The sequence below is a fragment of the Schistocerca gregaria genome, chromosome 4, assembly GCF_023897955.1.
Source record: "Schistocerca gregaria isolate iqSchGreg1 chromosome 4, iqSchGreg1.2, whole genome shotgun sequence".
Lineage (NCBI taxonomy): Eukaryota > Metazoa > Arthropoda > Insecta > Orthoptera > Acrididae > Schistocerca > Schistocerca gregaria.
Window position 1 is genome coordinate 25,989,165 of NC_064923.1, and position 27,788 is coordinate 26,016,952.

The 27,788-nt window shown below is 46.3% G+C and overlaps 19 non-coding genes across 19 annotated transcripts; all 19 read left to right on the plus strand.

Annotated features, from left to right (window-relative positions):
* The first annotated feature begins 58 nt into the window (after positions 1-58).
* On the plus strand, positions 59-130 carry Trnat-agu (transfer RNA threonine (anticodon AGU)). The gene has a single exon. It is a non-coding gene; the product is annotated as a tRNA-Thr (tRNA).
* Positions 131-1,586: 1,456 nt separating this feature from the next.
* Trnat-agu (transfer RNA threonine (anticodon AGU)) lies at positions 1,587-1,658 on the plus strand. Its single transcript has one exon. It is a non-coding gene; the product is annotated as a tRNA-Thr (tRNA).
* Positions 1,659-3,102: 1,444 nt separating this feature from the next.
* On the plus strand, positions 3,103-3,174 carry Trnat-agu (transfer RNA threonine (anticodon AGU)). The gene has a single exon. It is a non-coding gene; the product is annotated as a tRNA-Thr (tRNA).
* Positions 3,175-4,624: 1,450 nt separating this feature from the next.
* On the plus strand, positions 4,625-4,696 carry Trnat-agu (transfer RNA threonine (anticodon AGU)). The gene has a single exon. It is a non-coding gene; the product is annotated as a tRNA-Thr (tRNA).
* Positions 4,697-6,143: 1,447 nt separating this feature from the next.
* On the plus strand, positions 6,144-6,215 carry Trnat-agu (transfer RNA threonine (anticodon AGU)). The gene has a single exon. It is a non-coding gene; the product is annotated as a tRNA-Thr (tRNA).
* A 1,430-nt stretch (positions 6,216-7,645) lies between these two features.
* On the plus strand, positions 7,646-7,717 carry Trnat-agu (transfer RNA threonine (anticodon AGU)). Its single transcript has one exon. It is a non-coding gene; the product is annotated as a tRNA-Thr (tRNA).
* A 1,492-nt stretch (positions 7,718-9,209) lies between these two features.
* Positions 9,210-9,281, plus strand: Trnat-agu (transfer RNA threonine (anticodon AGU)). Its single transcript has one exon. It is a non-coding gene; the product is annotated as a tRNA-Thr (tRNA).
* A 1,456-nt stretch (positions 9,282-10,737) lies between these two features.
* Trnat-agu (transfer RNA threonine (anticodon AGU)) lies at positions 10,738-10,809 on the plus strand. The gene has a single exon. It is a non-coding gene; the product is annotated as a tRNA-Thr (tRNA).
* Positions 10,810-12,241: 1,432 nt separating this feature from the next.
* On the plus strand, positions 12,242-12,313 carry Trnat-agu (transfer RNA threonine (anticodon AGU)). The gene has a single exon. It is a non-coding gene; the product is annotated as a tRNA-Thr (tRNA).
* A 1,462-nt stretch (positions 12,314-13,775) lies between these two features.
* On the plus strand, positions 13,776-13,847 carry Trnat-agu (transfer RNA threonine (anticodon AGU)). Its single transcript has one exon. It is a non-coding gene; the product is annotated as a tRNA-Thr (tRNA).
* A 1,447-nt stretch (positions 13,848-15,294) lies between these two features.
* Positions 15,295-15,366, plus strand: Trnat-agu (transfer RNA threonine (anticodon AGU)). The gene has a single exon. It is a non-coding gene; the product is annotated as a tRNA-Thr (tRNA).
* Positions 15,367-16,798: 1,432 nt separating this feature from the next.
* Trnas-aga (transfer RNA serine (anticodon AGA)) lies at positions 16,799-16,870 on the plus strand. Its single transcript has one exon. It is a non-coding gene; the product is annotated as a tRNA-Ser (tRNA).
* A 1,465-nt stretch (positions 16,871-18,335) lies between these two features.
* Positions 18,336-18,407, plus strand: Trnat-agu (transfer RNA threonine (anticodon AGU)). The gene has a single exon. It is a non-coding gene; the product is annotated as a tRNA-Thr (tRNA).
* Positions 18,408-19,860: 1,453 nt separating this feature from the next.
* On the plus strand, positions 19,861-19,932 carry Trnat-agu (transfer RNA threonine (anticodon AGU)). Its single transcript has one exon. It is a non-coding gene; the product is annotated as a tRNA-Thr (tRNA).
* Positions 19,933-21,391: 1,459 nt separating this feature from the next.
* On the plus strand, positions 21,392-21,463 carry Trnat-agu (transfer RNA threonine (anticodon AGU)). Its single transcript has one exon. It is a non-coding gene; the product is annotated as a tRNA-Thr (tRNA).
* Positions 21,464-22,922: 1,459 nt separating this feature from the next.
* Trnat-agu (transfer RNA threonine (anticodon AGU)) lies at positions 22,923-22,994 on the plus strand. The gene has a single exon. It is a non-coding gene; the product is annotated as a tRNA-Thr (tRNA).
* Positions 22,995-24,456: 1,462 nt separating this feature from the next.
* Trnat-agu (transfer RNA threonine (anticodon AGU)) lies at positions 24,457-24,528 on the plus strand. Its single transcript has one exon. It is a non-coding gene; the product is annotated as a tRNA-Thr (tRNA).
* Positions 24,529-25,984: 1,456 nt separating this feature from the next.
* Positions 25,985-26,056, plus strand: Trnat-agu (transfer RNA threonine (anticodon AGU)). The gene has a single exon. It is a non-coding gene; the product is annotated as a tRNA-Thr (tRNA).
* A 1,465-nt stretch (positions 26,057-27,521) lies between these two features.
* On the plus strand, positions 27,522-27,593 carry Trnat-agu (transfer RNA threonine (anticodon AGU)). Its single transcript has one exon. It is a non-coding gene; the product is annotated as a tRNA-Thr (tRNA).
* The last annotated feature ends 195 nt before the right edge of the window (positions 27,594-27,788 follow it).

The following is a 27,788-nucleotide window of genomic DNA, read 5'->3' on the forward strand; positions in this document are numbered from 1 at the left end:
AAGTCTGATGATCCAGACGACCGTAAGGATGAAGTACGCAAAAGTACCGCTAGGCCGCGCCTCTTTAGCTCAGTGGCAGAGCACTGGTCTAGTAAACCAGGGGTCGTGAGTTCGATCCTCACAGGAGGCAGACGAATTTTGGATATCAGTTGCGCGTCGTGGCCTTATAGCAAACAGTATCTGGGATGACTAACAATTAGCGAGAGGCGTTTTATTAAGAATTACTCTCAGATGTGATTAAGGCGAATGGCGCAGATAAAGCATTTGCCAAAGCGGTACAGCATAAGGTGGGATGGGACAGTCTGAAATATATTTTATAGATGTATTTCTCACATATCTCAGAGCCTTCCGCGGTTGTCGTCGTCGTCGCCGTCGTCGTCGTCGTCGCCGCCGCCGCCGCCACTTCTGCAGAAGTAGCAAATGGACATCGTAGCAAATGCGGCGAGGGACGCCCTGCCTTACATTTCCGAATGCACAAAGTGTGTGGTTTAGTTTCCCAGTCTATATTTGGTAGGTCTCGTAGCAGGTTGAATGTATCAAATGGGTGGGAAAGAGCAAGGGGCAGCGTCTGTGTAGAACGAAAACACAACTCCTCAGTGGTGTGAGCGTTTTGAGATGAGTCGTATATAAGTTCCACTTGTTTGTCAGTGACCGTGTGGCCTAATGGATAAGGCGTCGGACTTCGTATCCGAAGATTGCGTGTTTGATTCCTCTCTCGGTCGTGTTTTTCCAGATATGAAAAAGAAACATACCGTTTTAGTGCAGCACTTGAGCAGTACGAAACCGTGTGAACGTTGCTGTTGACCATTTTCTGCTTGGAGATGCTCTTCAGCTTAAAACACGCACAACAAGACCGGTGTTAACTAGCGAATTGGTTTGCATATTGCCGTCGCCGCGTGTTTTTGACTGGCACTTGCACATCTAAAATAACGTCGGAAAGTAACTCGTTCGGCTTATGAGTCACATCAAGTATGTGTGTTAATTTTGACGAAACTAGCTCTGCAGGTTGTCATGCAATTCTGTTACCTCTCAGAAATGATTATGAAATAAAAGTGAACTACGTGACGAGTGTGACGTTAGGAAAACATTAGGCAACATGGGGAGGTTCTGTATGGGACCAATCAACCCAAACGAGTACTGTGTGACGTGCTAACCGGCATATACTCACCGAGGCAGCGCGGCTAGCTCAGTCGGTAGAACATAAGGCTCTTAATCCCAGGGTCGTGGGTTCGAGCCCCACGTGGGGAGGAACGGAAGTTTGTTCCTCTGCAGATGTAACTTACCGTTTTTCTGATTAACGTGATGTAATGGAAATAGCAACTTTAAACTTTGCCTACGTCTCCGTCAGTCGCTACGAAACTGTATTTGAAGGTGAAGGTGATTTTGTAGACATGTGTGAAAGACATGTTCTGAAATGCAAGTGGTGTTATTTGGAGAGCACTTCCTTTACGTGTCAGATGTGTAGGCAAGCAGTAATGGGTCGCCATAGCTGCAAATATTAGACGGTAATATGAAGTGTTGTCAGCTGAAGTCTGATGATCCAGACGGGCGTAAGGATGAAGTACGCAAAAGTACCGCTAGGCCGCGCCTCTTTAGCTCAGTGGCAGAGCACTGGTCTAGTAAACCAGGGGTCGTGAGTTCGATCCTCACAGGAGGCAGACGAATTTTGGATATCAGTTGCGCGTCGTGGCCTTATAGCAAACAGTATCTGGGATGACTAACAATTAGCGAGAGGCGTTTTATTAAGAATTACTCTCAGATGTGATTAAGGCGAATGGCGCAGATAAAGCATTTGCCAAAGCGGTACAGCATAAGGTGGGATGGGACAGTCTGAAATATATTTTATAGATGTATTTCTCACATATCTCAGAGCCTTCCGCGGTTGTCGTCGTCGTCGTCGTCGTCGCCGCCGTTGCCACTTCTGCAGAAGTAGCAAATGGACATCGTAGCAAATGCGGCGAGGGACGCCCTGCCTTACATTTCCGAATGCACAAAGTGTGTGGTTTAGTTTCCCAGTCTATATTTGGTAGGTCTCGTAGCAGGTTGAATGTATCAAATGGGTGGGAAAGAGCAAGGGGCAGCGTCTGTGTAGAACGAAAACAGAACTCCTCAGTGGTGTGAGCGTTTTGAGATGAGTCGTATATAAGTTCCACTTGTTTGTCAGTGACCGTGTGGCCTAATGGATAAGGCGTCGGACTTCGTATCCGAAGATTGCGTGTTTGATTCCTCTCTCGGTCGTGTTTTTCCAGATATGAAAAAGAAACATACCGTTTTAGTGCAGCACTTGAGCAGTACGAAACCGTGTGAACGTTGCTGTTGACCATTTTCTGCTTGGAGATGCTCTTGAGCTTGAAACACGCACAACAAGACCGGTGTTAACTAGCGAATTGGTTTGCATATTGCCGTCGCCGCGTGTTTTTGACTGGCACTTGCACATCTAAAATAACGTCGGAAAGTAACTCGTTCGGCTTATGAGTCACATCAAGTATGTGTGTTAATTTTGACGAAACTAGCTCTGCAGGTTGTCATGCAATTCTGTTACCTCTCAGAAATGATTATGAAATAAAAGTGAACTACGTGACGAGTGTGACGTTAGGAAAACATTAGGCAACATGGGGAGGTTCTGTATGGGACCAATCAACCCAAACGAGTACTGTGTGACGTGCTAACCGGCATATACTCACCGAGGCAGCGCGGCTAGCTCAGTCGGTAGAACATAAGGTTCTTAATCGCAGGGTCGTGGGTTCGAGCCCCACGTGGGGAGGAACGGAATTTTGTTCCTCTGCAGATGTAACTTACCGTTTTTCTGATTAACGTGATGTAATGGAAATAGCAACTTTAAACTTTGCCTACGTCTCCGTCAGTCGCTACGAAACTGTATTTGAAGGTGAAGGTGATTTTGTAGACATGTGTGAAAGACATGTTCTGAAATGCAAGTGGTGTTATTTGGAGAGCACTTCCTTTACGTGTCAGATGTGTAGGCAAGCAGTAATGGGTCGCCATAGCTGCAAATATTAGACGGTAATATGAAGTGTTGTCAGCTGAAGTCTGATGATCCAGACGACCGTAAGGATGAAGTACGCAAAAGTACCACTAGGCCGCGCCTCTTTAGCTCAGTGGCAGAGCACTGATCTAGTAAACCAGGGGTCGTGAGTTCGATCCTCACAGGAGGCAGACGAATTTTGGATATCAGTTGCGCGTCGTGGCCTTATAGCAAACAGTATCTGGGATGACTAACAATTAGCGAGAGGCGTTTTATTAAGAATTACTCTCAGATGTGATTAAGGCGAATGGCGCAGATAAAGCATTTGCCAAAGCGGTACAGCATAAGGTGGGATGGGACAGTCTGAAATATATTTTATAGATGTATTTCTCACATATCTCAGAGCCTTCCGCGGTTGTCGTCGTCGTCGTCGTCGTCGTCGTCGCCGTCGCCGCCACTTCTGCAGAAGTAGCAAATGGACATCGTAGCAAATGCGGCGAGGGACGCCCTGCCTTACATTTCCGAATGCACAAAGTGTGTGGTTTAGTTTCCCAGTCTATATTTGGTAGGTCTCGTAGCAGGTTGAATGTATCAAATGGGTGGGAAAGAGCAAGGGGCAGCGTCTGTGTAGAACGAAAACAGAACTCCTCAGTGGTGTGAGCGTTTTGAGATGAGTCGTATATGAGTTGCACTTGTTTGTCAGTGACCGTGTGGCCTAATGGATAAGGCGCCGGACTTCGTATCCGAAGATTGCGTGTTTGATTCCTCTCTCGGTCGTGTTTTTCCAGATCTGAAAAAGAAACATACCGTTTTAGTGCAGCACTTGAGCAGTACGAAACCGTGTGAACGTTGCTGTTGACCATTTTCTGCTTGGAGATGCTCTTGAGCTTGAAACACGCACAACAAGACCGGTGTTAACTAGCGAATTGGTTTGCATATTGCCGTCGCCGCGTGTTTTTGACTGGCACTTGCACATCTAAAATAACGTCGGAAAGTAACTCGTTCGGCTTATGAGTCACATCAAGTATGTGTGTTAATTTTGACGAAACTAGCTCTGCAGGTTGTCATGCAATTCTGTTACCTCTCAGAAATGATTATGAAATAAAAGTGAACTACGTGACGAGTGTGACGTTAGGAAAACATTAGGCAACATGGGGAGGTTCTGTATGGGACCAATCAACCCAAACGAGTACTGTGTGACGTGCTAACCGGCATATACTCACCGAGGCAGCGCGGCTAGCTCAGTCGGTAGAACATAAGGTTCTTAATCGCAGGGTCGTGGGTTCGAGCCCCACGTGGGGAGGAACGGAATTTTGTTCCTCTGCAGATGTAACTTACCGTTTTTCTGATTAACGTGATGTAATGGAAATAGCAACTTTAAACTTTGCCTACGTCTCCGTCAGTCGCTACGAAACTGTATTTGAAGGTGAAGGTGATTTTGTAGACATGTGTGAAAGACATGTTCTGAAATGCAAGTGGTGTTATTTGGAGAGCACTTCCTTTACGTGTCAGATGTGTAGGCAAGCAGTAATGGGTCGCCATAGCTGCAAATATTAGACGGTAATATGAAGTGTTGTCAGCTGAAGTCTGATGATCCAGACGACCGTAAGGATGAAGTACGCAAAAGTACCGCTAGGCCGCGCCTCTTTAGCTCAGTGGCAGAGCACTGGTCTAGTAAACCAGGGGTCGTGAGTTCGATCCTCACAGGAGGCAGACGAATTTTGGATATCAGTTGCGCGTCGTGGCCTTATAGCAAACAGTATCTGGGATGACTAACAATTAGCGAGAGGCGTTTTATTAAGAATTACTCTCAGATGTGATTAAGGCGAATGGCGCAGATAAAGCATTTGCCAAAGCGGTACAGCATAAGGTGGGATGGGACAGTCTGAAATATATTTTATAGATGTATTTCTCACATATCTCAGAGCCTTCCGCGGTTGTCGTCGTCGTCGTCGTCGTCGTCGCCGTCGCCGCCACTTCTGCAGAAGTAGCAAATGGACATCGTAGCAAATGCGGCGAGGGACGCCCTGCCTTACATTTCCGAATGCACAAAGTGTGTGGTTTAGTTTCCCAGTCTATATTTGGTAGGTCTCGTAGCAGGTTGAATGTATCAAATGGGTGGGAAAGAGCAATGGGCAGCGTCTGTGTAGAACGAAAACAGAACTCCTCAGTGGTGTGAGCGTTTTGAGATGAGTCGTATATGAGTTGCACTTGTTTGTCAGTGACCGTGTGGCCTAATGGATAAGGCGCCGGACTTCGTATCCGAAGATTGCGTGTTTGATTCCTCTCTCGGTCGTGTTTTTCCAGATCTGAAAAAGAAACATACCGTTTTAGTGCAGCACTTGAGCAGTACGAAACCGTGTGAACGTTGCTGTTGACCATTTTCTGCTTGGAGATGCTCTTGAGCTTGAAACACGCACAACAAGACCGGTGTTAACTAGCGAATTGGTTTGCATATTGCCGTCGCCGCGTGTTTTTGACTGGCACTTGCACATCTAAAATAACGTCGGAAAGTAACTCGTTCGGCTTATGAGTCACATCAAGTATGTGTGTTAATTTTGACGAAACTAGCTCTGCAGGTTGTCATGCAATTCTGTTACCTCTCAGAAATGATTATGAAATAAAAGTGAACTACGTGACGAGTGTGACGTTACGAAAACATTAGGCAACATGGGGAGGTTCTGTATGGGACCAATTAACCCAAACGAGTACTGTGTGACGTGCTAACCGGCATATACTCACCGAGGCAGCGCGGCTAGCTCAGTCGGTAGAACATAAGGCTCTTAATCCCAGGGTCGTGGGTTCGAGCCCCACGTGGGGAGGAACGGAATTTTGTTCCTCTGCAGATGTAACTTACCGTTTTTCTGATTAACGTGATGTAATGGAAATAGCAACTTTAAACTTTGCCTACGTCTCCGTCAGTCGCTACGAAACTGTATTTGAAGGTGAAGGTGATTTTGTAGACATGTGTGAAAGACATGTTCTGAAATGCAAGTGGTGTTATTTGGAGAGCACTTTCTTTACGTGTCAGATGTGTAGGCAAGCAGTAATGGGTCGCCATAGGTGCAAATATTAGACGGTAATATGAAGTGTTGTCAGCTGAAGTCTGATGATCCAGACGACCGTAAGGATGAAGTACGCAAAAGTACCGCTAGGCCGCGCCTCTTTAGCTCAGTGGCAGAGCACTGGTCTAGTAAACCAGGGGTCGTGAGTTCGATCCTCACAGGAGGCAGACGAATTTTGGATATCAGTTGCGCGTCGTGGCCTTATAGCAAACAGTATCTGGGATGACTAACAATTAGCGAGAGGCGTTTTATTAAGAATTACTCTCAGATGTGATTAAGGCGAATGGCGCAGTTAAAGCATTTGCCAAAGCGGTACAGCATAAGGTGGGATGGGACAGTCTGAAATATTTTATAGATGTATTTCTCACATATATCAGAGCCTTCCGTCGTCGTCGTCGTCGTCGCCGCCGCCACTTCTGCAGAAGTAGCAAATGGACATCGTAGCAAATGCGGCGAGGGACGCCCTGCCTTACATTTCCGAATGCACAAAGTGTGTGGTTTAGTTTCCCAGTCTATATTTGGTAGGTCTCGTAGCAGTTTGAATGTATCAAATGGGTGGGAAAGAGCAAGGGGCAGCGTCTGTGTAGAACGAAAACACAACTCCTCAGTGGTGTGAGCGTTTTGAGATGAGTCGTATATAAGTTCCACTTGTTTGTCAGTGACCGTGTGGCCTAATGGATAAGGCGTCGGACTTCGTATCCGAAGATTGCGTGTTTGATTCCTCTCTCGGTCGTGTTTTTCCAGATATGAAAAAGAAACATACCGTTTTAGTGCAGCACTTGAGCAGTACGAAACCGTGTGAACGTTGCTGTTGACCATTTTCTGCTTGGAGATGCTCTTGAGCTTGAAACACGCACAACAAGACCGGTGTTAACTAGCGAATTGGTTTGCATATTGCCGTCGCCGCGTGTTTTTGACTGGCACTTGCACATCTAAAATAACGTCGGAAAGTAACTCGTTCGGCTTATGAGTCACATCAAGTATGTGTGTTAATTTTGACGAAACTAGCTCTGCAGGTTGTCATGCAATTCTGTTACCTCTCAGAAATGATTATGAAATAAAAGTGAACTACGTGACGAGTGTGACGTTAGGAAAACATTAGGCAACATGGGGAGGTTCTGTATGGGACCAATCAACCCAAACGAGTACTGTGTGACGTGCTAACCGGCATATACTCACCGAGGCAGCGCGGCTAGCTCAGTCGGTAGAACATAAGGCTCTTAATCCCAGGGTCGTGGGTTCGAGCCCCACGTGGGGAGGAACGGAATTTTGTTCCTCTGCAGATGTAACTTACCGTTTTTCTGATTAACGTGATGTAATGGAAATAGCAACTTTAAACTTTGCCTACGTCTCCGTCAGTCGCTACGAAACTGTATTTGAAGGTGAAGGTGATTTTGTAGACATGTGTGAAAGACATGTTCTGAAATGCAAGTGGTGTTATTTGGAGAGCACTTCCTTTACGTGTCAGATGTGTAGGCAAGCAGTAATGGGTCGCCATAGCTGCAAATATTAGACGGTAATATGAAGTGTTGTCAGCTGAAGTCTGATGATCCAGACGACCGTAAGGATGAAGTACGCAAAAGTACCGCTAGGCCGCGCCTCTTTAGCTCAGTGGCAGAGCACTGGTCTAGTAAACCAGGGGTCGTGACTTCGATCCTCACAGGAGGCAGACGAATTTTGGATATCAGTTGCGCGTCGTGGCCTTATAGCAAACAGTATCTGGGATGACTAACAATTAGCGAGAGGCGTTTTATTAAGAATTACTCTCAGATGTGATTAAGGCGAATGGCGCAGATAAAGCATTTGCCAAAGCGGTACAGCATAAGATGGGATGGGACAGTCTGAAATATATTTTATAGATGTATTTCTCACATATCTCAGAGCCTTCCGCGGTTGTCGTCGTCGTCGTCGTCGTCGTCGTCGTCGTCGTCGTCGTCGTCGTCGTCGTCGTCGTCGTCGTCGTCGCCGCCGCCGCCACTTCTGCAGAAGTAGCAAATGGACATCGTAGCAAATGCGGCGAGGGACGCCCTGCCTTACATTTCCGAATGCACAAAGTGTGTGGTTTAGTTTCCCAGTCTATATTTGGTAGGTCTCGTAGCAGGTTGAATGTATCAAATGGGTGGGAAAGAGCAAGGGGCAGCGTCTGTGTAGAACGAAAACTCAACTCCTCAGTGGTGTGAGCGTTTTGAGATGAGTCGTATATAAGTTCCACTTGTTTGTCAGTGACCGTGTGGCCTAATGGATAAGGCGTCGGGCTTCGTATCCGAAGATTGCGTGTTTGATTCCTCTCTCGGTCGTGTTTTTCCAGATATGAAAAAGAAACATACCGTTTTAGTGCAGCACTTGAGCAGTACGAAACCGTGTGAACGTTGCTGTTGACCATTTTCTGCTTGGAGATGCTCTTCAGCTTAAAACACGCACAACAAGACCGGTGTTAACTAGCGAATTGGTTTGCATATTGCCGTCGCCGCGTGTTTTTGACTGGCACTTGCACATCTAAAATAACGTCGGAAAGTAACTCGTTCGGCTTATGAGTCACATCAAGTATGTGTGTTAATTTTGACGAAACTAGCTCTGCAGGTTGTCATGCAATTCTGTTACCTCTCAGAAATGATTATGAAATAAAAGTGAACTACGTGACGAGTGTGACGTTAGGAAAACATTAGGCAACATGGGGAGGTTCTGTATGGGACCAATCAACCCAAACGAGTACTGTGTGACGTGCTAACCGGCATATACTCACCGAGGCAGCGCGGCTAGCTCAGTCGGTAGAACATAAGGCTCTTAATCCCAGGGTCGTGGGTTCGAGCCCCACGTGGGGAGGAACGGAATTTTGTTCCTCTGCAGATGTAACTTACCGTTTTTCTGATTAACGTGATGTAATGGAAATAGCAACTTTAAACTTTGCCTACGTCTCCGTCAGTCGCTACGAAACTGTATTTGAAGGTGAAGGTGATTTTGTAGACATGTGTGAAAGACATGTTCTGAAATGCAAGTGGTGTTATTTGGAGAGCACTTCCTTTACGTGTCAGATGTGTAGGCAAGCAGTAATGGGTCGCCATAGCTGCAAATATTAGACGGTAATATGAAGTGTTGTCAGCTGAAGTCTGATGATCCAGACGACCGTAAGGATGAAGTACGCAAAAGTACCGCTAGGCCGCGCCTCTTTAGCTCAGTGGCAGAGCACTGGTCTAGTAAACCAGGGGTCGTGACTTCGATCCTCACAGGAGGCAGACGAATTTTTGATATCAGTTGCGCGTCGTGGCCTTATAGCAAACAGTATCTGGGATGACTAACAATTAGCGAGAGGCGTTTTATTAAGAATTACTCTCAGATGTGATTAAGGCGAATGGCGCAGATAAAGCATTTGCCAAAGCGGTACAGCATAAGATGGGATGGGACAGTCTGAAATATATTTTATAGATGTATTTCTCACATATCTCAGAGCCTTCCGCGGTTGTCGTCGTCGTCGTCGTCGTCGTCGTCGTCGTCGTCGCCGCCGCCACTTCTGCAGAAGTAGCAAATGGACATCGTAGCAAATGCGGCGAGGGACGCCCTGCCTTACATTTCCGAATGCACAAAGTGTGTGGTTTAGTTTCCCAGTCTATATTTGGTAGGTCTCGTAGCAGGTTGAATGTATCAAATGGGTGGGAAAGAGCAAGGGGCAGCGTCTGTGTAGAACGAAAACACAACTCCTCAGTGGTGTGAGCGTTTTGAGATGAGTCGTATATAAGTTCCACTTGTTTGTCAGTGACCGTGTGGCCTAATGGATAAGGCGTCGGGCTTCGTATCCGAAGATTGCGTGTTTGATTCCTCTCTCGGTCGTGTTTTTCCAGATATGAAAAAGAAACATACCGTTTTAGTGCAGCACTTGAGCAGTACGAAACCGTGTGAACGTTGCTGTTGACCATTTTCTGCTTGGAGATGCTCTTCAGCTTAAAACACGCACAACAAGACCGGTGTTAACTAGCGAATTGGTTTGCATATTGCCGTCGCCGCGTGTTTTTGACTGGCACTTGCACATCTAAAATAACGTCGGAAAGTAACTCGTTCGGCTTATGAGTCACATCAAGTATGTGTGTTAATTTTGACGAAACTAGCTCTGTAGGTTGTCATGCAATTCTGTTACCTCTCAGAAATGATTATGAAATAAAAGTGAACTACGTGACGAGTGTGACGTTAGGAAAACATTAGGCAACATGGGGAGGTTCTGTATGGGACCAATCAACCCAAACGAGTACTGTGTGACGTGCTAACCGGCATATACTCACCGAGGCAGCGCGGCTAGCTCAGTCGGTAGAACATAAGGCTCTTAATCGCAGGGTCGTGGGTTCGAGCCCCACGTGGGGAGGAACGGAATTTTGTTCCTCTGCAGATGTAACTTACCGTTTTTCTGATTAACGTGATGTAATGGAAATAGCAACTTTAAACTTTGCCTACGTCTCCGTCAGTCGCTACGAAACTGTATTTGAAGGTGAAGGTGATTTTGTAGACATGTGTGAAAGACATGTTCTGAAATGCAAGTGGTGTTATTTGGAGAGCACTTCCTTTACGTGTCAGATGTGTAGGCAAGCAGTAATGGGTCGCCATAGCTGCAAATATTAGACGGTAATATGAAGTGTTGTCAGCTGAAGTCTGATGATCCAGACGACCGGAAGGATGAAGTACGCAAAAGTACCGCTAGGCCGCGCCTCTTTAGCTCAGTGGCAGAGCACTGGTCTAGTAAACCAGGGGTCGTGAGTTCGATCCTCACAGGAGGCAGACGAATTTTGGATATCAGTTGCGCGTCGTGGCCTTATAGCAAACAGTATCTGGGATGACTAACAATTAGCGAGAGGCGTTTTATTAAGAATTACTCTCAGATGTGATTAAGGCGAATGGCGCAGATAAAGCATTTGCCAAAGCGGTACAGCATAAGGTGGGATGGGACAGTCTGAAATATATTTTATAGATGTATTTCTCACATATCTCAGAGCCTTCCGTGGTTGTCGTCGTCGCCGCCGCCGCCACTTCTGCAGAAGTAGCAAATGGACATCGTAGCAAATGCGGCGAGGGACGCCCTGCCTTACATTTCCGAATGCACAAAGTGTGTGGTTTAGTTTCCCAGTCTATATTTGGTAGGTCTCGTAGCAGGTTGAATGTATCAAATGGGTGGGAAAGAGCAAGGGGCAGCGTCTGTGTAGAACGAAAACAGAACTCCTCAGTGGTGTGAGCGTTTTGAGATGAGTCGTATATAAGTTCCACTTGTTTGTCAGTGACCGTGTGGCCTAATGGATAAGGCGTCGGACTTCGTATCCGAAGATTGCGTGTTTGATTCCTCTCTCGGTCGTGTTTTTCCAGATATGAAAAAGAAACATACCGTTTTAGTGCAGCACTTGAGCAGTACGAAACCGTGTGAACGTTGCTGTTGACCATTTTCTGCTTGGAGATGCTCTTGAGCTTGAAACACGCACAACAAGACCGGTGTTAACTAGCGAATTGGTTTGCATATTGCCGTCGCCGCGTGTTTTTGACTGGCACTTGCACATCTAAAATAACGTCGGAAAGTAACTCGTTCGGCTTATGAGTCACATCAAGTATGTGTGTTAATTTTGACGAAACTAGCTCTGCAGGTTGTCATGCAATTCTGTTACCTCTCAGAAATGATTATGAAATAAAAGTGAACTACGTGACGAGTGTGACGTTAGGAAAACATTAGGCAACATGGGGAGGTTCTGTATGGGACCAATCAACCCAAACGAGTACTGTGTGACGTGCTAACCGGCATATACTCACCGAGGCAGCGCGGCTAGCTCAGTCGGTAGAACATAAGGCTCTTAATCCCAGGGTCGTGGGTTCGAGCCCCACGTGGGGAGGAACGGAATTTTGTTCCTCTGCAGATGTAACTTACCGTTTTTCTGATTAACGTGATGTAATGGAAATAGCAACTTTAAACTTTGCCTACGTCTCCGTCAGTCGCTACGAAACTGTATTTGAAGGTGAAGGTGATTTTGTAGACATGTGTGAAAGACATGTTCTGAAATGCAAGTGGTGTTATTTGGAGAGCACTTCCTTTACGTGTCAGATGTGTAGGCAAGCAGTAATGGGTCGCCATAGCTGCAAATATTAGACGGTAATATGAGGTGTTGTCAGCTGAAGTCTGATGATCCAGACGACCGTAAGGATGAAGTACGCAAAAGTACCGCTAGGCCGCGCCTCTTTAGCTCAGTGGCAGAGCACTGGTCTAGTAAACCAGGGGTCGTGACTTCGATCCTCACAGGAGGCAGACGAATTTTGGATATCAGTTGCGCGTCGTGGCCTTATAGCAAACAGTATCTGGGATGACTAACAATTAGCGAGAGGCGTTTTATTAAGAATTACTCTCAGATGTGATTAAGGCGAATGGCGCAGATAAAGCATTTGCCAAAGCGGTACAGCATAAGATGGGATGGGACAGTCTGATATATATTTTATAGATGTATTTCTCACATATCTCAGAGCCTTCCGCGGTTGTCGTCGTCGTCGTCGTCGTCGTCGTCGTCGTCGTCGTCGCCGCCGCCGCCACTTCTGCAGAAGTAGCAAATGGACATCGTAGCAAATGCGGCGAGGGACGCCCTGCCTTACATTTCCGAATGCACAAAGTGTGTGGTTTAGTTTCCCAGTCTATATTTGGTAGGTCTCGTAGCAGGTTGAATGTATCAAATGGGTGGGAAAGAGCAAGGGGCAGCGTCTGTGTAGAACGAAAACTCAACTCCTCAGTGGTGTGAGCGTTTTGAGATGAGTCGTATATAAGTTCCACTTGTTTGTCAGTGACCGTGTGGCCTAATGGATAAGGCGTCGGGCTTCGTATCCGAAGATTGCGTGTTTGATTCCTCTCTCGGTCGTGTTTTTCCAGATATGAAAAAGAAACATACCGTTTTAGTGCAGCACTTGAGCAGTACGAAACCGTGTGAACGTTGCTGTTGACCATTTTCTGCTTGGAGATGCTCTTCAGCTTAAAACACGCACAACAAGACCGGTGTTAACTAGCGAATTGGTTTGCATATTGCCGTCGCCGCGTGTTTTTGACTGGCACTTGCACATCTAAAATAACGTCGGAAAGTAACTCGTTCGGCTTATGAGTCACATCAAGTATGTGTGTTAATTTTGACGAAACTAGCTCTGCAGGTTGTCATGCAATTCTGTTACCTCTCAGAAATGATTATGAAATAAAAGTGAACTACGTGACGAGTGTGACGTTAGGAAAACATTAGGCAACATGGGGAGGTTCTGTATGGGACCAATCAACCCAAACGAGTACTGTGTGACGTGCTAACCGGCATATACTCACCGAGGCAGCGCGGCTAGCTCAGTCGGTAGAACATAAGGCTCTTAATCCCAGGGTCGTGGGTTCGAGCCCCACGTGGGGAGGAACGGAATTTTGTTCCTCTGCAGATGTAACTTACCGTTTTTCTGATTAACGTGATGTAATGGAAATAGCAACTTTAAACTTTGCCTACGTCTCCGTCAGTCGCTACGAAACTGTATTTGAAGGTGAAGGTGATTTTGTAGACATGTGTGAAAGACATGTTCTGAAATGCAAGTGGTGTTATTTGGAGAGCACTTCCTTTACGTGTCAGATGTGTAGGCAAGCAGTAATGGGTCGCCATAGCTGCAAATATTAGACGGTAATATGAAGTGTTGTCAGCTGAAGTCTGATGATCCACACGACCGTAAGGATGAAGTACGCAAAAGTACCGCTAGGCCGCGCCTCTTTAGCTCAGTGGCAGAGCACTGGTCTAGTAAACCAGGGGTCGTGACTTCGATCCTCACAGGAGGCAGACGAATTTTTGATATCAGTTGCGCGTCGTGGCCTTATAGCAAACAGTATCTGGGATGATTAACAATTAGCGAGAGGCGTTTTATTAAGAATTACTCTCAGATGTGATTAAGGCGAATGGCGCAGATAAAGCATTTGCCAAAGCGGTACAGCATAAGATGGGATGGGACAGTCTGAAATATATTTTATAGATGTATTTCTCACATATCTCAGAGCCTTCCGCGGTTGTCGTCGTCGTCGTCGTCGTCGTCGTCGCCGCCGCCACTTCTGCAGAAGTAGCAAATGGACATCGTAGCAAATGCGGCGAGGGACGCCCTGCCTTACATTTCCGAATGCACAAAGTGTGTGGTTTAGTTTCCCAGTCTATATTTGGTAGGTCTCGTAGCAGGTTGAATGTATCAAATGGGTGGGAAAGAGCAAGGGGCAGCGTCTGTGTAGAACGAAAACACAACTCCTCAGTGGTGTGAGCGTTTTGAGATGAGTCGTATATAAGTTCCACTTGTTTGTCAGTGACCGTGTGGCCTAATGGATAAGGCGTCGGGCTTCGTATCCGAAGATTGCGTGTTTGATTCCTCTCTCGGTCGTGTTTTTCCAGATATGAAAAAGAAACATACCGTTTTAGTGCAGCACTTGAGCAGTACGAAACCGTGTGAACGTTGCTGTTGACCATTTTCTGCTTGGAGATGCTCTTCAGCTTAAAACACGCACAACAAGACCGGTGTTAACTAGCGAATTGGTTTGCATATTGCCGTCGCCGCGTGTTTTTGACTGGCACTTGCACATCTAAAATAACGTCGGAAAGTAACTCGTTCGGCTTATGAGTCACATCAAGTATGTGTGTTAATTTTGACGAAACTAGCTCTGCAGGTTGTCATGCAATTCTGTTACCTCTCAGAAATGATTATGAAATAAAAGTGAACTACGTGACGAGTGTGACGTTAGGAAAACATTAGGCAACATGGGGAGGTTCTGTATGGGACCAATCAACCCAAACGAGTACTGTGTGACGTGCTAACCGGCATATACTCACCGAGGCAGCGCGGCTAGCTCAGTCGGTAGAACATAAGGCTCTTAATCGCAGGGTCGTGGGTTCGAGCCCCACGTGGGGAGGAACGGAATTTTGTTCCTCTGCAGATGTAACTTACCGTTTTTCTGATTAACGTGATGTAATGGAAATAGCAACTTTAAACTTTGCCTACGTCTCCGTCAGTCGCTACGAAACTGTATTTGAAGGTGAAGGTGATTTTGTAGACATGTGTGAAAGACATGTTCTGAAATGCAAGTGGTGTTATTTGGAGAGCACTTCCTTTACGTGTCAGATGTGTAGGCAAGCAGTAATGGGTCGCCATAGCTGCAAATATTAGACGGTAATATGAAGTGTTGTCAGCTGAAGTCTGATGATCCAGACGACCGGAAGGATGAAGTACGCAAAAGTACCGCTACGCCGCGCCTCTTTAGCTCAGTGGCAGAGCACTGGTCTAGTAAACCAGGGGTCGTGAGTTCGATCCTCACAGGAGGCAGACGAATTTTGGATATCAGTTGCGCGTCGTGGCCTTATAGCAAACAGTATCTGGGATGACTAACAATTAGCGAGAGGCGTTTTATTAAGAATTACTCTCAGATGTGATTAAGGCGAATGGCGCAGATAAAGCATTTGCCAAAGCGGTACAGCATAAGGTGGGATGGGACAGTCTGAAATATATTTTATAGATGTATTTCTCACATATCTCAGAGCCTTCCGTGGTTGTCGTCGTCGCCGCCGCCGCCACTTCTGCAGAAGTAGCAAATGGACATCGTAGCAAATGCGGCGAGGGACGCCCTGCCTTACATTTCCGAATGCACAAAGTGTGTGGTTTAGTTTCCCAGTCTATATTTGGTAGGTCTCGTAGCAGGTTGAATGTATCAAATGGGTGGGAAAGAGCAAGGGGCAGCGTCTGTGTAGAACGAAAACACAACTCCTCAGTGGTGTGAGCGTTTTGAGATGAGTCGTATATGAGTTGCACTTGTTTGTCAGTGACCGTGTGGCCTAATGGATAAGGCGTCGGACTTCGTATCCGAAGATTGCGTGTTTGATTCCTCTCTCGGTCGTGTTTTTCCAGATCTGAAAAAGAAACATACCGTTTTAGTGCAGCACTTGAGCAGTACGAAACCGTGTGAACGTTGCTGTTGACCATTTTCTGCTTGGAGATGCTCTTGAGCTTGAAACACGCACAACAAGACCGGTGTTAACTTGCGAATTGGTTTGCATATTGCCGTCGCCGCGTGTTTTTGACTGGCACTTGCACATCTAAAATAACGTCGGAAAGTAACTCGTTCGGCTTATGAGTCACATCAAGTATGTGTGTTAATTTTGACGAAACTAGCTCTGCAGGTTGTCATGCAATTCTGTTACCTCTCAGAAATGATTATGAAATAAAAGTGAACTACGTGACGAGTGTGACGTTAGGAAAACATTAGGCAACATGGGGAGGTTCTGTATGGGACCAATCAACCCAAACGAGTACTGTGTGACGTGCTAACCGGCATATACTCACCGAGGCAGCGCGGCTAGCTCAGTCGGTAGAACATAAGGCTCTTAATCCCAGGGTCGTGGGTTCGAGCCCCACGTGGGGAGGAACGGAATTTTGTTCCTCTGCAGATGTAACTTACCGTTTTTCTGATTAACGTGATGTAATGGAAATAGCAACTTTAAACTTTGCCTACGTCTCCGTCAGTCGCTACGAAACTGTATTTGAAGGTGAAGGTGATTTTGTAGACATGTGTGAAAGACATGTTCTGAAATGCAAGTGGTGTTATTTGGAGAGCACTTCCTTTACGTGTCAGATGTGTAGGCAAGCAGTAATGGGTCGCCATAGCTGCAAATATTAGACGGTAATATGAAGTGTTGTCAGCTGAAGTCTGATGATCCAGACGACTGTAAGGATGAAGTACGCAAAAGTACCGCTAGGCCGCGCCTCTTTAGCTCAGTGGCAGAGCACTGGTCTAGAAAACAAGGGGTCGTGAGTTCGATCCTCACAGTAGGCAGACGAATTTTGGATATCAGTTGCGCGTCGTGGCCTTATGGCAAACAGTATCTGGGATGACTAACAATTAGCGAGAGGCGTTTTATTAAGAATTACTCTCAGATGTGATTAAGGCGAATGGCGCAGATAAAGCATTTGCCAAAGCGGTACAGCATAAGGTGGGATGGGACAGTCTGAAATATATTTTATAGATGTATTTCTCACATATCTCAGAGCCTTCCGTGGTTGTCGTCGTCGTTGTTGTCGTCGTCGTCGTCGTCGTCGTCGTCGTCCTCGTCGCCACTTCTGCAGAAGTAGCAAATGGACATCGTAGCAAATGCGGCGAGGGACGCCCTGCCTTACATTTCCGAATGCACAAAGTGTGTGGTTTAGTTTCACAGTCTATATTTGGTAGGTCTCGTAGCAGGTTGAATGTATCAAATGGGTGGGAAAGAGCAAGGGGCAGCGTCTGTGTAGAACGAAAACACAACTCCTCAGTGGTGTGAGCGTTTTGAGATGAGTCGTATATAAGTTCCACTTGTTTGTCAGTGACCGTGTGGCCTAATGGATAAGGCGTCGGACTTCGTATCCGAAGATTGCGTGTTTGATTCCTCTCTCGGTCGTGTTTTTCCAGATATGAAAAAGAAACATACCGTTTTAGTGCAGCACTTGAGCAGTACGAAACCGTGTGAACGTTGCTGTTGACCATTTTCTGCTTGGAGATGCTCTTGAGCTTGAAACACGCACAACAAGACCGGTGTTAACTTGCGAATTGGTTTGCATATTGCCGTCGCCGCGTGTTTTTGACTGGCACTTGCACATCTAAAATAACGTCGGAAAGTAACTCGTTCGGCTTATGAGTCACATCAAGTATGTGTGTTAATTTTGACGAAACTAGCTCTGCAGGTTGTCATGCAATTCTGTTACCTCTCAGAAAGGATTATGAAATAAAAGTGAACTACGTGACGAGTGTGACGTTAGGAAAACATTAGGCAACATGGGGAGGTTCTGTATGGGACCAATCAACCCAAACGAGTACTGTGTGACGTGCTAACCGGCATTTACTCACCGAGGCAGCGCGGCTAGCTCAGTCGGTAGAACATAAGGCTCTTAATCGCAGGGTCGTGGGTTCGAGCCCCACGTGGGGAGGAACGGAATTTTGTTCCTCTGCAGATGTAACTTACCGTTTTTCTGATTAACGTGATGTAATGGAAATAGCAACTTTAAACTTTGCCTACGTCTCCGTCAGTCGCTACGAAACTGTATTTGAAGGTGAAGGTGATTTTGTAGACATGTGTGAAAGACATGTTCTGAAATGCAAGTGGTGTTATTTGGAGAGCACTTCCTTTACGTGTCAGATGTGTAGGCAAGCAGTAATGGGTCGCCATAGCTGCAAATATTAGACGGTAATATGAAGTGTTGTCAGCTGAAGTCTGATGATCCAGACGACCGTAAGGATGAAGTACGCAAAAGTACCGCTAGGCCGCGCCTCTTTAGCTCAGTGGCAGAGCACTGGTCTAGTAAACCAGGGGTCGTGAGTACGATCCTCACAGGAGGCAGACGAATTTTGGATATCAGTTGCGCGTCGTGGCCTTATAGCAAACAGTATCTGGGATGACTAACAATTAGCGAGAGGCGTTTTATTAAGAATTACTCTCAGATGTGATTAAGGCGAATGGCGCAGATAAAGCATTTGCCAAAGCGGTACAGCATAAGGTGGGATGGGACAGTCTGAAATATATTTTATAGATGTATTTCTCACATATCTCAGAGCCTTCCGCGGTTGTCGTCGTCGTCGTCGTCGTCGTCGTCGTCGTCGTCGTCGCCACTTCTGCAGAAGTAGCAAATGGACATCGTAGCAAATGCGGCGAGGGACGCCCTGCCTTACATTTCCGAATGCACAAAGTGTGTGGTTTAGTTTCCCAGTCTATATTTGGTAGGTCTCGTAGCAGGTTGAATGTATCAAATGGGTGGGAAAGAGCAAGGGGCAGCGTCTGTGTAGAACGAAAACACAACTCCTCAGTGGTGTGAGCGTTTTGAGATGAGTCGTATATAAGTTCCACTTGTTTGTCAGTGACCGTGTGGCCTAATGGATAAGGCGTCGGACTTCGTATCCGAAGATTGCGTGTTTGATTCCTCTCTCGGTCGTGTTTTTCCAGATATGAAAAAGAAACATACCGTTTTAGTGCAGCACTTGAGCAGTACGAAACCGTGTGAACGTTGCTGTTGACCATTTTCTGCTTGGAGATGCTCTTGAGCTTGAAACACGCACAACAAGACCGGTGTTAACTAGCGAATTGGTTTGCATATTGCCGTCGCCGCGTGTTTTTGACTGGCACTTGCACATCTAAAATAACGTCGGAAAGTAACTCGTTCGGCTTATGAGTCACATCAAGTATGTGTGTTAATTTTGACGAAACTAGCTCTGCAGGTTGTCATGCAATTCTGTTACCTCTCAGAAATGATTATGAAATAAAAGTGAACTACGTGACGAGTGTGACGTTAGGAAAACATTAGGCAACATGGGGAGGTTCTGTATGGGACCAATCAACCCAAACGAGTACTGTGTGACGTGCTAACCGGCATTTACTCACCGAGGCAGCGCGGCTAGCTCAGTCGGTAGAACATAAGGCTCTTAATCCCAGGGTCGTGGGTTCGAGCCCCACGTGGGGAGGAACGGAATTTTGTTCCTCTGCAGATGTAACTTACCGTTTTTCTGATTAACGTGATGTAATGGAAATAGCAACTTTAAACTTTGCCTACGTCTCCGTCAGTCGCTACGAAACTGTATTTGAAGGTGAAGGTGATTTTGTAGACATGTGTGAAAGACATGTTCTGAAATGCAAGTGGTGTTATTTGGAGAGCACTTCCTTTACGTGTCAGATGTGTAGGCAAGCAGTAATGGGTCGCCATAGCTGCAAATATTAGACGGTAATATGAAGTGTTGTCAGCTGAAGTCTGATGATCCAGACGACCGTAAGGATGAAGTACGCAAAAGTACCGCTAGGCCGCACCTCTTTAGCTCAGTGGCAGAGCACTGGTCTAGTAAACCAGGGGTCGTGAGTTCGATCCTCACAGGAGGCAGACGAATTTTGGATATCAGTTGCGCGTCGTGGCCTTATAGCAAACAGTATCTGGGATGACTAACAATTAGCGAGAGGCGTTTTATTAAGAATTACTCTCAGATGTGATTAAGGCGAATGGCGCAGATAAAGCATTTGCCAAAGCGGTACAGCATAAGGTGGGATGGGACAGTCTGAAATATATTTTATAGATGTATTTCTCACATATCTCAGAGCCTTCCGCGGTTGTCGTCGTCGTCGTCGTCGTCGTCGTCGTCGTCGTCGTCGCCGCCGCCACTTCTGCAGAAGTAGCAAATGGACATCGTAGCAAATGCGGCGAGGGACGCCCTGCCTTACATTTCCGAATGCACAAAGTGTGTGGTTTAGTTTCCCAGTCTATATTTGGTAGGTCTCGTAGCAGGTTGAATGTATCAAATGGGTGGGAAAGAGCAAGGGGCAGCGTCTGTGTAGAACGAAAACACAACTCCTCAGTGGTGTGAGCGTTTTGAGATGAGTCGTATATAAGTTCCACTTGTTTGTCAGTGACCGTGTGGCCTAATGGATAATGCGTCGGACTTCGTATCCGAAGATTGCGTGTTTGATTCCTCTCTCGGTCGTGTTTTTCCAGATATGAAAAAGAAACATACCGTTTTAGTGCAGCACTTGAGCAGTACGAAACCGTGTGAACGTTGCTGTTGACCATTTTCTGCTTGGAGATGCTCTTGAGCTTGAAACACGCACAACAAGACCGGTGTTAAATAGCGAATTGGTTTGCATATTGCCGTCGCCGCGTGTTTTTGACTGGCACTTGCACATCTAAAATAACGTCGGAAAGTAACTCGTTCGGCTTATGAGTCACATCAAGTATGTGTGTTAATTTTGACGAAACTAGCTCTGCAGGTTGTCATGCAATTCTGTTACCTCTCAGAAATGATTATGAAATAAAAGTGAACTACGTGACGAGTGTGACGTTAGGAAAACATTAGGCAACATGGGGAGGTTCTGTATAGGACCAATCAACCCAAACGAGTACTGTGTGACGTGCTAACCGGCATATACTCACCGAGGCAGCGCGGCTAGCTCAGTCGGTAGAACATAAGGCTCTTAATCGCAGGGTCGTGGGTTCGAGCCCCACGTGGGGAGGAACGGAATTTTGTTCCTCTGCAGATGTAACTTACCGTTTTTCTGATTAACGTGATGTAATGGAAATAGCAACTTTAAACTTTGCCTACGTCTCCGTCAGTCGCTACGAAACTGTATTTGAAGGTGAAGGTGATTTTGTAGACATGTGTGAAAGACATGTTCTGAAATGCAAGTGGTGTTATTTGGAGAGCACTTCCTTTACGTGTCAGATGTGTAGGCAAGCAGTAATGGGTCGCCATAGCTGCAAATATTAGACGGTAATATGAAGTGTTGTCAGCTGAAGTCTGATGATCCAGACGACCGTAAGGATGAAGTACGCAAAAGTACCGCTAGGCCGCGCCTCTTTAGCTCAGTGGCAGAGCACTGGTCTAGTAAACCAGGGGTCGTGAGTTCGATCCTCACAGGAGGCAGGCGAATTTTGGATATCAGTTGCGCGTCGTGGCCTTATAGCAAACAGTATCTGGGATGACTAACAATTAGCGAGAGGCGTTTTATTAAGAATTACTCTCAGATGTGATTAAGGCGAATGGCGCAGATAAAGCATTTGCCAAAGCGGTACAGCATAAGGTGGGATGGGACAGTCTGAAATATATTTTATAGATGTATTTCTCACATATCTCAGAGCCTTCCGCGGTTGTCGTCGTCGTCGTCGTCGTCGTCGTCGTCGTCGTCGCCGCCGCCGCCACTTCTGCAGAAGTAGCAAATGGACATCGTAGCAAATGCGGCGAGGGACGCCCTGCCTTACATTTCCGAATGCACAAAGTGTGTGGTTTAGTTTCCCAGTCTATATTTGGTAGGTCTCGTAGCAGGTTGAATGTATCAAATGGGTGGGAAAGAGCAAGGGGCAGCGTCTGTGTAGAACGAAAACACAACTCCTCAGTGGTGTGAGCGTTTTGAGATGAGTCGTATATAAGTTCCACTTGTTTGTCAGTGACCGTGTGGCCTAATGGATAATGCGTCGGACTTCGTATCCGAAGATTGCGTGTTTGATTCCTCTCTCGGTCGTGTTTTTCCAGATATGAAAAAGAAACATACCGTTTTAGTGCAGCACTTGAGCAGTACGAAACCGTGTGAACGTTGCTGTTGACCATTTTCTGCTTGGAGATGCTCTTGAGCTTGAAACACGCACAACAAGACCGGTGTTAACTAGCGAATTGGTTTGCATATTGCCGTCGCCGCGTGTTTTTGACTGGCACTTGCACATCTAAAATAACGTCGGAAAGTAACTCGTTCGGCTTATGAGTCACATCAAGTATGTGTGTTAATTTTGACGAAACTAGCTCTGCAGGTTGTCATGCAATTCTGTTACCTCTCAGAAATGATTATGAAATAAAAGTGAACTACGTGACGAGTGTGACGTTAGGAAAACATTAGGCAACATGGGGAGGTTCTGTATGGGACCAATCAACCCAAACGAGTACTGTGTGACGTGCTTACCGGCATATACTCACCGAGGCAGCGCGGCTAGCTCAGTCGGTAGAACATAAGGCTCTTAATCGCAGGGTTGTTGGTTCGAGCCCCACGTGGGGAGGACCTGAATTTTGTTCCTCTGCAGATGTAACTTACCGTTTTTCTGATTAACGTGATGTAATGGAAATAGCAACTTTAAACTTTGCCTACGTCTCCGTCAGTCGCTACGAAACTGTATTTGAAGGTGAAGGTGATTTTGTAGACATGTGTGAAAGACATGTTCTGAAATGCAAGTGGTGTTATTTGGAGAGCACTTCCTTTACGTGTCAGATGTGTAGGCAAGCAGTAATGGGTCGCCATAGCTGCAAATATTAGACGGTAATATGAAGTGTTGTCAGCTGAAGTCTGATGATCCAGACGACCGTAAGGATGAAGTACGCAAAAGTACCGCTAGGCCGCGCCTCTTTAGCTCAGTGGCAGAGCACTGGTCTAGTAAACCAGGGGTCGTGAGTTCGATCCTCACAGGAGGCAGACGAATTTTGGATATCTGTTGCGCGTCGTGGCCTTATAGCAAACAGTATCTGGGATGACTAACAATTAGCGAGAGGCGTTTTATTAAGAATTACTCTCAGATGTGATTAAGGCGAATGGCGCAGATAAAGCATTTGCCAAAGCGGTACAGCATAAGGTGGGATGGGACAGTCTGAAATATATTTTATAGATGTATTTCTCACATATCTAAGAGCCTTCCGCGGTCGTCGTCGTCGTCGTCGTCGTCGTCGTCGTCGTCGCCGTCGCCGCCGCCGCCACTTCTGCAGAAGTAGCAAATGGACATCGTAGCAAATGCGGCGAGGGACGCCCTGCCTTACATTTCCGAATGCTCAAAGTGTGTGGTTTAGTTTCCCAGTCTATATTTGGTATGTCTCGTAGCAGGTTGAATGTATCAAATGGGTGGGAAAGAGCAAGGGGCAGCGTCTGTGTAGAACGAAAACACAACTCCTCAGTGGTGTGAGCGTTTTGAGATGAGTCGTATATAAGTTCCACTTGTTTGTCAGTGACCGTGTGGCCTAATGGATAAGGCGTCGGACTTCGTATCCGAAGATTGCGTGTTTGATTCCTCTCTCGGTCGTGTTTTTCCAGATATGAAAAAGAAACATACCGTTTTAGTGCAGCACTTGAGCAGTACGAAACCGTGTGAACGTTGCTGTTGACCATTTTCTGCTTGGAGATGCTCTTGAGCTTGAAACACGCACAACAAGACCGGTGTTAACTAGCGAATTGGTTTGCATAATGCCGTCGCCGCGTGTTTTTGACTGGCACTTGCACATCTAAAATAACGTCGGAAAGTAACTCGTTCGGCTTATGAGTCACATCAAGTATGTGTGTTAATTTTGACGAAACTAGCTCTGCAGGTTGTCATGCAATTCTGTTACCTCTCAGAAATGATTATGAAATAAAAGTGAACTACGTGACGAGTGTGACGTTAGGAAAACATTAGGCAACATGGGGAGGTTCTGTATCGGACCAATCAACCCAAACGAGTACTGTGTGACGTGCTAAACGGCATATACTCACCGAGGCAGCGCGGCTAGCTCAGTCGGTAGAACATAAGGCTCTTAATCCCAGGGTCGTGGGTTCGAGCCCCACGTGGGGAGGAACGGAATTTTGTTCCTCTGCAGATGTAACTTACCGTTTTTCTGATTAACGTGATGTAATGGAAATAGCAACTTTAAACTTTGCCTACGTCTCCGTCAGTCGCTACGAAACTGTATTTGAAGGTGAAGGTGATTTTGTAGACATGTGTGAAAGACATGTTCTGAAATGCAAGTGGTGTTATTTGGAGAGCACTTCCTTTACGTGTCAGATGTGTAGGCAAGCAGTAATGGGTCGCCATAGCTGCAAATATTAGACGGTAATATGAAGTGTTGTCAGCTGAAGTCTGATGATCCAGACGACCGTAAGGATGAAGTACGCAAAAGTACCGCTAGGCCGCGCCTCTTTAGCTCAGTGGCAGATCACTGGTCTAGTAACCCAGGGGTCGTGAGTTCGATCCTCACAGGAGGCAGACGAATTTTGGATATCTGTTGCGCGTCGTGGCCTTATAGCAAACAGTATCTGGGATGACTAACAATTAGCGAGAGGCGTTTTATTAAGAATTACTCTCAGATGTGATTAAGGCGAATGGCGCAGATAAAGCATTTGCCAAAGCGGTACAGCATAAGGTGGGATGGGACAGTCTGAAATATATTTTATAGATGTATTTCTCACATATCTCAGAGCCTTCCGCGGTTGTCGTCGTCGTCGTCGTCGTCGTCGTCGTCGTCGTCGCCGCCGCCACTTCTGCGGAAGTAGCAAATGGACATCGTAGCAAATGCGGCGAGGGACGCCCTGCCTTACATTTCCGAATGCACAAAGTGTGTGGTTTAGTTTCCCAGTCTATATTTGGTAGGTCTCGTAGCAGGTTGAATGTATCAAATGGGTGGGAAAGAGCAAGGGGCAGCGTCTGTGTAGAACGAAAACACAACTCCTCAGTGGTGTGAGCGTTTTGAGATGAGTCGTATATAAGTTCCACTTGTTTGTCAGTGACCGTCTGGCCTAATGGATAATGCGTCGGACTTCGTATCCGAAGATTGCGTGTTTGATTCCTCTCTCGGTCGTGCTTTTCCAGATATGAAAAAGAAACATACCGTTTTAGTGCAGCACTTGAGCAGTACGAAACCGTGTGAACGTTGCTGTTGACCATTTTCTGCTTGGAGATGCTCTTGAGCTTGAAACACGCACAACAAGACCGGTGTTAACTAGCGAATTGGTTTGCATATTGCCGTCGCCGCGTGTTTTTGACTGGCACTTGCACATCTAAAATAACGTCGGAAAGTAACTCGTTCGGCTTATGAGTCACATCAAGTATGTGTGTTAATTTTGACGAAACTAGCTCTGCAGGTTGTCATGCAATTCTGTTACCTCTCAGAAATGATTATGAAATAAAAGTGAACTACGTGACGAGTGTGACGTTAGGAAAACATTAGGCAACATGGGGAGGTTCTGTATGGGACCAATCAACCCAAACGAGTACTGTGTGACGTGCTAACCGGCATATACTCACCGAGGCAGCGCGGCTAGCTCAGTCGGTAGAACATAAGGCTCTTAATCGCAGGGTTGTGGGTTCGAGCCCCACGTGGGGAGGAACGGAATTTTGTTCCTCTGCAGATGTAACTTACCGTTTTTCTGATTAACGTGATGTAATGGAAATAGCAACTTTAAACTTTGCCTACGTCTCCGTCAGTCGCTACGAAACTGTATTTGAAGGTGAAGGTGATTTTGTAGACATGTGTGAAAGACATGTTCTGAAATGCAAGTGGTGTTATTTGGAGAGCACTTCCTTTACGTGTCAGATGTGTAGGCAAGCAGTAATGGGTCGCCATAGCTGCAAATATTAGACGGTAATATGAAGTGTTGTCAGCTGAAGTCTGATGATCCAGACGACCGTAAGGATGAAGTACGCAAAAGTACCGCTAGGCCGCGCCTCTTTAGCTCAGTGGCAGAGCACTGGTCTAGTAAACCAGGGGTCGTGAGTTCGATCCTCACAGGAGGCAGACGAATTTTGGATATCAGTTGCGCGTCGTGGCCTTATAGCAAACAGTATCTGGGATGACTAACAATTAGCGAGAGGCGTTTTATTAAGAATTACTCTCAGATGTGATTAAGGCGAATGGCGCAGATAAAGCATTTGCCAAAGCGGTACAGCATAAGGTGGGATGGGACAGTCTGAAATATATTTTATAGATGTATTTCTCACATATCTCAGAGCCTTCCGCGGTTGTCGTCGTCGTCGTCGTCGTCGTCGTCGTCGTCGCCGCCGCCGCCGCCGCCGCCACTTCTGCAGAAGTAGCAAATGGACATCGTAGCAAATGCGGCGAGGGACGCCCTGCCTTACATTTCCGAATGCACAAAGTGTGTGGTTTAGTTTCCCAGTCTATATTTGGTAGGTCTCGTAGCAGGTTGAATGTATCAAATGGGTGGGAAAGAGCAAGGGGCAGCGTCTGTGTAGAACGAAAACACAACTCCTCAGTGGTGTGAGCGTTTTGAGATGAGTCGTATATAAGTTCCACTTGTTTGTCAGTGACCGTGTGGCCTAATGGATAATGCGTCGGACTTCGTATCCGAAGATTGCGTGTTTGATTCCTCTCTCGGTCGTGTTTTTCCAGATATGAAAAAGAAACATACCGTTTTAGTGCAGCACTTGAGCAGTACGAAACCGTGTGAACGTTGCTGTTGACCATTTTCTGCTTGGAGATGCTCTTGAGCTTGAAACACGCACAACAAGACCGGTGTTAACTAGCGAATTGGTTTGCATATTGCCGTCGCCGCGTGTTTTTGACTGGCACTTGCACATCTAAAATAACGTCGGAAAGTAACTCGTTCGGCTTATGAGTCACATCAAGTATGTGTGTTAATTTTGACGAAACTAGCTCTGCAGGTTGTCATGCAATTCTGTTACCTCTCAGAAATGATTATGAAATAAAAGTGAACTACGTGACGAGTGTGACGTTAGGAAAACATTAGGCAACATGGGGAGGTTCTGTATGGGACCAATCAACCCAAACGAGTACTGTGTGACGTGCTAACCGGCATATACTCACCGAGGCAGCGCGGCTAGCTCAGTCGGTAGAACATAAGGCTGTTAATCCCAGGGTCGTGGGTTCGAGCCCCACGTGGGGAGGAACGGAATTTTGTTCCTCTGCAGATGTAACTTAACGTTTTTCTGATTAACGTGATGTAATGGAAATAGCAACTTTAAACTTTGCCTACGTCTCCGTCAGTCGCTACGAAACTGTATTTGAAGGTGAAGGTGATTTTGTAGACATGTGTGAAAGACATGTTCTGAAATGCAAGTGGTGTTATTTGGAGAGCACTTCCTTTACGTGTCAGATGTGTAGGCAAGCAGTAATGGGTCGCCATAGGTGCAAATATTAGACGGTAATATGAAGTGTTGTCAGCTGAAGTCTGATGATCCAGACGACCGTAAGGATGAAGTACGCAAAAGTACCGCTAGGCCGCGCCTCTTTAGCTCAGTGGCAGAGCACTGGTCTAGTAAACCAGGGGTCGTGAGTTCGATCCTCACAGGAGGCAGACGAATTTTGGATATCTGTTGCGCGTCGTGGCCTTATAGCAAACAGTATCTGGGATGACTAACAATTAGCGAGAGGCGTTTTATTAAGAATTACTCTCAGATGTGATTAAGGCGAATGGCGCAGATAAAGCATTTGCCAAAGCGGTACAGCATAAGGTGGGATGGGACAGTCTGAAATATATTTTATAGATGTA